Here is a 9350-nt window from a genome sequence, read left to right as displayed (position 1 = left end):
GTATTTCGCAAGACGAATCTTTATGATCGCTCCATATTTAAACAAAACTTGCTCCCCCGTGGGATATTTAATATTACAATTAACTTCAATTTTTTCTAAACCGTCATGCTCGACAAAATCTTCTTTTATTACAGAAATATCGGAGCCTGTGTCTACTTTAAAAATGCAGGGTTTGCCATTTGTTTCACCCTTATAATAAAATTCTCCCAAATTACAATTAATACTATTTATCCTGAAAGAAAATTTATTAACATTTAAAACATTTGAATCAATAATATAAGGACACAGAGCATAGTTATAACTATTATTTTTATTTTCAATTTCATTAATCCTGTAAGAATAATTGTTAGTATCAATACAATCATTATTATTTATATATCGATTAACAAATTCGCAATCTTCTTTCGGGGTATTTTTCCTTTCAGCTGAATCGACCCCGATGAGCTCGACTAACTCGAGTTTTCCGCCCCTGTCCTGCCAGGGCACTCAGAACGGAAGTGGCCTTTCTTGCCACATTCCCAGCATTCCCTTTTGCTTTTGATTTTAATTCCGTTCTTATTTTTAAAGAATTTCCCATTTTTGTCGATCTTATTACTCTTTTCTTTATTAATCTCCTGTTGCTCGTCTTTCTTTTCGTTAAAATCTTTCCTTTTATTATTCTCAGAATAGAAATTATTTCCCCCTTTATTTCCAAAAGAAGTTCCTTGAATAAGCTGGATCGTTTTCGCTCTTTTTATGGCTAATCTAAAAGACGCCCCTTCCATCTGTAATGCCCTCCTTACATAGCCATCGGACAGGGTGGAAACAAATTGCGCACAAGCGATTTTATCGCGCATCAAATCAGAGCACTCTGGGTACGCCAATCGGGCTAACCTCTCAATATCGGAACCGAAAGTCGCGATGTTCTCCCCGAATTTCTGTTTTCGATTCGTAAACTGTGTGTAATAATTTTGTAGCAAATGTGCCTCTCCGAAACGTAATTCTAATTTTGCCTTTAATTCTGAATATTCCAGATTCTCTAAATTTTGTATATTCTCTAATACCGCACGAGCTTTCCCTCTCAAGCACGAAACTAAAACAGCTGTTTTTGTTTTGTTTCCCCAATGATTCGCGTACGCGATTAAGTCGAATTGAGCGAAGAATTCTCGGAGAGGAGCACTGCCATCAAAAGTATCAGGCTTTAATTTGTATACCGCACTGAGAGAAAAGATTTTGTTAATTTAACAACCCACCGATACCTGTAACAAATTTGATTTGTAATTATAATGACAACAATGTGTCAGTACTTAAAACGAATATGATTTGTTACTTTTGATTGGTTATATAAAGCTAATTTTTCCGTCATGGAGACTGATGTTAGTCAGTTATTTCAACCAATTATTAGTAATAGAAACAATCACGTATTTGCTGGATAGATTTTTGTTTGCTAGCAATACTGATTATTAGCAAAAGATACGAACAACAATTTAGCAAATCGGTTGTTCTATTAACAATTATATATTCGTTTCCGCAATAATGTATAAGTTATGTTGGCTCTAAATAGCCTATATTATTAGGCAAAAAGAAATAAATAATTACATCATATTGTATAGGGAAAAAATTGAGAACGAATTACATTCAATAAAATATATTTCATATTGGTAATGCATTACATTCATTAAAATATATTTCATATTGGCAACAGAAGTTTTGTATAAAGAAATTAATAATATAAATTTTGTATGATCGAGAATTTTTTTTAAATGTTGTAATTAAGCACAACATATGTTTCGCCATTAGCCATAGTATGAATATAAAGAGTATTTGGATCAAGCAAATTATTTATTTTAATAGATATATAATCTTCCGTGGGTTCCACTTCGTAATCTAATACATGTTCAGATAATCCGATATTTAAAAGCACGGTGCAAACAAGAAATGGACAAACATCACCATTCGCAACGATAGCGACTATTTTCCCAAATAGTGGACACAAATCTTGAGCACCTGTTATTACAACCATCCCTAATTTATAGGTAATTCCTTTATAATCAACCCAGTTGAAATTTATGCAACCGCCGACATGTCTAAGTTCAATAGGAAGAATGTGACGAAATAGGAACATGTCACGTAACGCCATAGTATTACTATGTCCAGCCTGCATATCAGGTATTAAACTTTCTTTTGACAGGAATCGATGACACAAACTTATCTGGTGTTTTACAGCAAGGGAATAGGCTATATTCAAACGAGACATATTAGCTGCTGCAGCTTGAGTAAGGTCTCTATGTTTAGTTTCATTGCGAATGGTTGATAAATGAGAAATTGGACCACTTTGCTCAATAATTCTCGGATAATGAGTTAGAATGTGCATTTTTGGGATGAGAGTTTCTCCCGTTAAAGAAATAAACAATTCATGGTGTTCCCGTATTAAAACTTTTAAACGAGTACTAGAACCTCTTGATAATTTTTTTGCGAGTACAATATCAAGTATTTGACGCATAAGTAAATAAAGTTGCCAATATGGATAATCTTCGTTGACCAAATCGCCAATAATGACTTCAAAATATCTAACATAACATTTCTGAACCAGTCATTTTCAACTTTTTTCTTTTTAGGCTGTCGATAGAAATACATGGTGGTTTATTTATAGAATGTTTAGGTCCATAATCAAACATAAGCATTCTATTATTTAAAGAAGTCAGATCAAAGCATTTGTACTTGTCATTAGTAAGGTTGTTCAAAATGTGAATCATATCAATATTACACAAACCTTCTCGAACATCATGCAATTCATCTGCGCTATAATTATCAGTCATATGAAAAGATGGTATATCGTGAAATACACAATTTTCTTTTAAACCTATGTTGTGTCGGTTATTTTGAGGATGGTCAATATAGCAAGAGTTGTAATTAATGCGGATCTTCAGATACGACGATATTGTGCTAGTAAAAAGAAGGATTTATTATATGACTCTTCAGATACAAAGGTATTATATCACGTCGTTACGTATCGCCATGAATTCCGTGTTCCGAGAGAGAAAAGGCAGTGGAAGAATCTAGAACAGTCTACGAGATATGATATATGAGAGGTAACTCGGTAGGCAAGAACGCCATCTAACGGTAGGGAAAAAAGTGTCTCTCTAAATGTACAACTACCAACATAATAACCTGTTTCAGAAACATTCCACAATTGAATATTATCATTATAATTAAAGACATTTCTTAAAAGGGCAGGATCCTCTGTTGTTCCTTTCTCTACTTGCTGTGTGTCATTTTTATGCATTTTACAAAATCTACAGAAAAAGCAAGCAGAAAAGGACTCTACCAAACCAAGTACTCCATTTAATCCTAAATTATCTCCTGTTATTAATCCAAGAACAAAAAATACTCGTTTTAGCCCTTGGCTGGTTTGAATCAAAAGACCTTCACTCTCGAGTAATTTTAAAACTTCAATCAGAGGCAAAAACGTTGCTTTATTTGTAAAATATGATCTTCCCCAGCTCTCAAATAACAATACAGGAAATATATTTTTTAAGAGAGAATGACATTCGGGAGGTAAACAAGGTAATGATACATATACGGCTCCAAGTTTACCACAATGAGATCCAAGTGGATTATTTACTTCTACGTCATCGAAATAAACAAAAAGAGGGAGGACGATATCATATTTTGAATACTTTTGTCTTTTTTTTGCCCATAAACGACCCTGAATGAAATTATGTAATTCTGAATTTTGTTTATTCAAAGACTCCATATAAGTCAAAGTATTTGCTAACGCATTAGTCAGCTCAAAAAATTTCTTCAGTATCAAATTTAAGGGAATATACTGACCACATATAGGGACATATTTTCCTTTTACAATATTATTTTCTTTTGTAGCACAAAATTGTCAATTTCATAAGATACAGGAGCAATATACTCACCTGAATTTAAAAAATGCTTAAAACATAAATACTCTGACGTTAAGTTTTTGAAAGGATTTTCTAAAGCTTTGAACATTACTTCTAATCTTTCAATTTCATTCTGAGTACAGTGATCACCTCTGATAATATGATTCACATTTTGTTTTAATATTGACAAGTACTCGCCACTCATCATAGAACTTACATCACTTATTACTTTTTCAATTAAATTTCTTGGAAAACGAGGATTAGAGTAAAGTTTTGACACAAACACTTCAACTGATTTTTGAAGTAATGATGCAAATTGATCAGGATCTATGAAAGCAACATCTCTATCAGTCTGTACATCAGTTTGTACGTCCGCATGGGATAATAGTAAATTAAAATTAAAATTAATATTTTCATCGCTACAAGAAGAAACATTTTAATTATATTTCACTACTGGTTCTCTACATTATACAGGAAAATTATGAAATTTCTGAAGATGTTTTCGAAAAGAATTTTTTGTTCCAAATTTTCTGAAACAATTATTTTCTCCACATGCGTAAAATGATAAATCAAAGTGTACAATAGTTAAATAAATAAATAAGTTTCGGATGGATGTGTAAGTTCTATGACACAAACTGCATGTAGGCATTTTTGTATATGCTAATAATATCTATATGTAACTAATAATAACTGTATGCTCTATAAAGCTAAACAACATAAAAAACTATTTTCTAATTTTACAAATAAGATTACAAGCGCAAATGTATATGTATCAGAATATATATGTATTAAAACAAATCATAATGAAATATGCACAGTAACAATGCGTGTCTGTTACTTACTACTCAGACTTAGTAGCACTACGATGTAATAAATTCATTTAACAGAGACTCCACACTACTATAATGAGGATCGTATTGATAATTTCGTGGCATTTCATATGCAGCACGCTGAATAAATTGCCAAATCTAAGCACATACTGGTGGATATTAAATGTGAAGGGCATGGAATATTTTAAAACATACATCAATGGCTTTCAATGGAGTATTCACTTCAAAGTACTTTCTTGCTCCTAACACCACAAAATTTTGATTAATTTCCTCCAATTTAGGGCCAACAATAGCTACTAAGGGTTGAAGTGGACAACTGTACTGAGCAAGCTTTTTTTCTCGAAGATCGAGTTGAACTTGTAAATCTCCTATTATCTGAAAATAAAAGAAAAGGACGCAGACAATTAATAGTAATAAATAAAAAAAAATTAATATTACATAATAAAATCATAAAATTATTTACAAAAATATTACCTTAACATGGAGGAGGAAGCCTTCCTGCATTTCTATTTTTGAGGGACGCCATTCTTTGATCTCCTTTCTTTGCTTTCGTGCATTTACCGAAGCAAACAAGTGTGAAATAAATGTCAAAACTTTTAAAGTTTTTAGATCTATGAGAAAGAAAAATACATAAATACACTCTCACAAGGTATTACAATAAAGCTTTATCGTATTGAATGTTAAGTATTTTTCACTCATACCTTGAGATACTGTATCAGTGCTGAAATCTTTTATTTTAGCTTTCAATCTGTTAAAGAGAAATTCTGAAAGTTTAGGCCAATTACAAAATAATTTCAGTGCTTTTTCTGGATTTCTTTTCTCAAAATCAAGCTCCAGCTAGAAAATAATATAATTTTACCATAATGTTAAGTATTCGTTTTATAAACAACGCATTATACTGCTTTGTAACATAACTTCAGTGCTACTTACCAAAGTGCCTTTTTCGTTATCCAGAGCTGGATATTGTGCTATGTACTGACCTATAGAAAAATTACTTGTCAATAGTTCTGACCATCGCAGATCATAAGTTTGCTGCCAATAATCTAAAACTTTTGACCACGGTTGTGAACTATTTTTTAACCAAAGGAGAGTATCAGAAATTTTATCAGGTTTATCCCGTATTGTTACTGAAAGTTGCCAATAATCTAAAACTTTTGACCACGGTTGTGAACTATTTTTTAACCAAAGGAGAGTATCAGGAATTTCATCAGGTTTATCCTGTATTGTTGCTGAAAGAGAAAAATGTAAGTTTGTACAAGAGTCAATATAAAATATTCGAAAATTTAATGTCACTGAAAAAAAAATTGAATTTGTCGCTATTAAGTATAATTAGCTTATATTTATTGATTAAGGCATTCTTGACAAAAGTATTTGATATCACTTCATAATATTATACAAATTTATTAATTAATTAGTTATTAAAAGAGTCTTATACATTGCATTAAAAGAGTCTTATACATTGCATTTTTATCATTAATAATCCGAAATTTTGCGTGGTTGCAAAATGGTAGACTTTTTTTATTAATCTCAATTAGTTTTATGCTCTCACGAACTTTGATAATGCATTGTAGGACACCCTGTACATAATATATACCTTCATCCTCCAACTCTCTCAATCTTTTCTTTCCTGCTCTCTGTCGTCCTTTTCTTCCAGTAGGGATAAGATTTAATTTAGCAAGTTGTCTTCTTTTATTATATCATTTGTTGTATAATTTCCCTTTTCCTATGTTGCAATTTCCATTATTGGGATCAATGTCAATGTACGTTTCCTAAAGCAAAAATGAACTAATAATTAAATGGAAAGTTTAGAAAAACGAACAAGTTTTACTGTTGTATGATTTAAATAAGAAGTAAACGGTTTATAATCCAGAGGCAACGCACCTTCGCTTCCGTAGGAAAAAGTTCAATTATTTTATTGGAAATGAAATTCAGTCTTTCAGGCGACAGGCTACAAAACAATAAACTTTACAATTATTACACTGAAAAGAATTACTCAAACAGTAGCATGCATATGCATACAAAAAAGCCTTCTAAATAAAAAAAAGAAACAGAATTGTGTGAAAAATAAGAGAGACTAGAACCGGAAAAAATTCCAATGAACGTATTTTAAATGAGAATAAGTCCTATTTTAAAATTATATTACAAACATTTGTGCACATGTCAAACATTTATAATACAATGTACCGCTTGTCTAAATCATCTTTTAATTCATGTCCTACGATGACTTCCGCAAGATAATTTCTGGTTACAAAATTAAGCTTTTTGTTGTTTTTGTATTCCTGGAGTATAATTAATCCCTTATCATATTTCTTAAGAATTTCTTTCAAATCCTACAATGATAAAATACAAAGTCCCATTTTAATATAGAAAAAGAATCGTGTTACACACTTCAAATATTTAATTTAAAAAGAATTAGCTTATAATAATTTAAGTTATATAATTTTTGAAGTATTAACTTTTACTCACATAATATTCAGGAATTATTTTTTCTTTTCGCAAATCAGAAACATTTTGTAGATTTGTTTCTTTGCTAGTTGAAGCCTCGTTTTCTTTATTTGCATAATTATTTAATTCAAATAAATTTCTAATATCAATATCCGTGTCTATAAAAAAATTGTGTTTTTATTATTGATGTAAGAATGTACTTTAATAATTTGAATTTTTATTTAATAGTGATAAAAATACTAAAAAATTACCATCGATTACATATATTATGTCACTGGGCTTCTCGATTGCAACATTAACATCAACCTACAAAATCATATTTTAAATATTTTAAATATAATTATATTCAAATATAATTTTAAATATTTTCTCTGTCGCATTTGGTACATATAACTTTATTTGATTTTGCAGAACAAAAATTAATCTAAAATTTTTTTTTAATGTGTAAATATTTACAAGACCTCTTTTTTCTGCACTTCTGCGTTAAATTTTACATTGAAAAGTAGTCTTTCTCCAATAAGAGGAATCAATAATTGTATAGTATTACTATCTAAATATGGAAATACTTCCTCTGTTATTTTCTGATCTATAACAAACAAAAAATATATTAATGATTCAATGGAGAGCATAAAACTTACCAGATTCATATACATTATATTATAATATATAAACTCTTTGTATTGCAATTGTAATCTCTGCCAAAATAATTTTTCTTAACATTTTCGAATAAATCGAAATGGATATGCGCATGCGAAGATCACATCACCACTACAGTTCGCTTTATTTATTTCAGACACCTTCCCAGGTAGCAAGCTACGTCATTTTGACGTCGTTTTGACGTCAAATGACGTCGTTTTGACGTCAAATGACGTCGTTTTGACGTCAAATGACGTCATTTTGACGTCAGCTTGCTACCAGGGTTGCTGTTCACTAGTGATTCGCGAAGCGTGTGAAATAAAAGAGCTTGAATACACATTCATCTTGATTTATTCGAAAGTGTAAAAAAAAATCATCTTAGCAGAGACCACAATTACAATATTGTTACGTCCGTCCGCCTCACGAGATCCGCACTCCCGATTCGCCGAAATGAGTCACTCGTGAGTATAAAGGTAAACAGATGTTTATTTACAATCACAGGACTACAGCGTGATACAATTAAGCGTAATAACCAGGTAAGTATCTCGCGTAGAGAGAAACACGTCCGTTCGTGACGGAGACTCTCTTCCGAGTTGTTTAACAACAACTCCGCGCTCGTCGCCAAGCAACGCGCTCTTCGTTCTTCAGGAACGTGCAACGGGCGACGACTCATCTCAGGCGTAACAGGCGACGCGATTCGGGCATAACATTGCCCTCCCTCTTATAAATTGTCGTCCCGACAATTCTTGAAGAATAAGAAACGCTCAGGCTCGAAGAAATTCTGGGGTTCCCACCAGCTTCCTGCTCCCTTACTGTGCTGCTGCCACAGTTTTTCCAGAGCACTGGATTTCCTGGGATTTTCCCTGAGGCCTCCTGAACATCTTCCTCCTTTCTGAGCAGGACTCCTCTTCAGTCCCTCGGAGGGTAGCTAAGCCTACCCTGGAGGAACACCAACCGGGCATCCCCTCACCTTAAGAAAGGAGCTCCAGGATCCTCTTGACTCTTCTCTTGAGCCTTGCGCTCTTGTCTCTTCGCTTTTCGGACAAGGGGGGGAAGAATAATAATTGTGCCGCAGTACCTCTGCCCCATACTCCCCGCCTCGGCATTTGCCCACCGTCCCGAGGAAAAACCGCGGCTCAAAAACCTCGGGCGAGGCGGTCTTCTTAAAAGAAAAGGTTATGTATAGTTGTTGAAAACTGCTGCCAGGTGTTGTTGCCGCAATTCAGCCATATATCAGCTCCATCTTACGCTGCTGCCGAAAGCCGCCGCCAGAAGTTGTCATTTCGTAATTATTATTGTCAGCTGGATCTTAAAAAAAAATCAAATTAAAAATAATCAATCTTATATATAAATATCAGGGCTCCAAAATTTCTTTAATTAACTCTTTTTTTTTACATTAATTGTCTTCAAATAAGGTGCTAATCTATCGGAATGAATAATTTTATTTTTGTGTTTATTCGACTTGTATACAATAAACCACTTCACTAAGTTTTTTTACTATAGAGTATGGACCTTCCCAACTACACTGTAATTTAGGAGCCTTTCCTTTAATTCTTCGAGGATTATA

The sequence above is a fragment of the Trachymyrmex cornetzi genome, unplaced genomic scaffold (assembly GCF_001594075.2).
Source record: "Trachymyrmex cornetzi isolate Tcor2-1 unplaced genomic scaffold, Tcor1.1 scaffold273, whole genome shotgun sequence".
Taxonomy (NCBI): Eukaryota; Metazoa; Arthropoda; class Insecta; order Hymenoptera; family Formicidae; genus Trachymyrmex; species Trachymyrmex cornetzi.
The sequence above is the reverse complement of the archived record's forward strand: the minus strand, read 5'-3'. Positions refer to the sequence as shown.